General features: G+C 32.6%; 1 long non-coding RNA gene across 1 annotated transcript; it reads left to right on the top strand.

The window, feature by feature from the left end:
- The first annotated feature begins 49 nt into the window (after window positions 1–49).
- Window positions 50–782, top strand: LOC107718320 (uncharacterized). The gene is made up of 3 exons (XR_001637398.1): window positions 50–101; window positions 159–303; window positions 711–782. It is a non-coding gene; the product is annotated as an uncharacterized LOC107718320 (long non-coding RNA).
- Window positions 783–809: the final 27 nt, after the last annotated feature.

The following is an 809-nucleotide window of genomic DNA, read 5'->3' as shown; positions in this document are numbered from 1 at the left end:
TATATGCCATTATGATTGTTCATTGTTAGATACAACCATCTTTCCATGATCTTTTATGTAATTATAAGTTCGGCAGTAATAATAATAAAAAAGAGGGACAGGTGCACTAACAATAGCATCACTCACTAACTCAAAATAATAATAAAAAAGAGGGCCAGGTGCACTAACACCTCATAGCATCACTAACTCAACAATCTAGTATGGTTTTCCTCAGCGTTTGCAATATCTGCACAAAGGATATGTCGGGCAGCTGCTCGAAGATCTCGCCTTTGGAGAAAACTGTTGATTTTATACTCTAAAAATGTAAGTATTACTACTTAAACATTAAGATTACCCCAGAATGAATTGCATCGTTTGACCACCCCAACACTTACATGCAATAATAATGATAAATGCTAACCAATAATTATTACCTTTTCTTTTTTTTTACTTAAAATGAAAAAAAAAAAAAAATTTTGGTCGTGACATAGCTATACATAAATATACACTAGTTGAACAAATGCAGTCGATGTGAATACATCAATTTTCAGTCAAGCAATTAATACATGAATTAATAAAATATATATTTTATTTACTGACAACAATAAACATGAATAAATGAGTAAAGGAATGAATAAAAGTAAGCATCACAATAAATACATATACAAGTCAACAACAGATGAAACAAAGCTTCATTCAAACTTATTGTTCTAACAATCATGTATTTACAGATGGTGAATCCCACATCCTACTGCCATCTCAACACAGCTGAGCCAGTTCTGCTACTGCGCTGTGCTTCACAATCTCGCTCTTCTCAATGGGGACATCGT

This window comes from Sinocyclocheilus rhinocerous, unplaced genomic scaffold (assembly GCF_001515625.1).
Source record: "Sinocyclocheilus rhinocerous isolate Xijiao unplaced genomic scaffold, SAMN03320098_v1.1 scaffold7444, whole genome shotgun sequence".
NCBI classification, from domain to species: domain Eukaryota; kingdom Metazoa; phylum Chordata; class Actinopteri; order Cypriniformes; family Cyprinidae; genus Sinocyclocheilus; species Sinocyclocheilus rhinocerous.
Note: the sequence above shows the minus strand (reverse complement) of the source record. Positions and strands in the feature narration are given on the sequence as shown.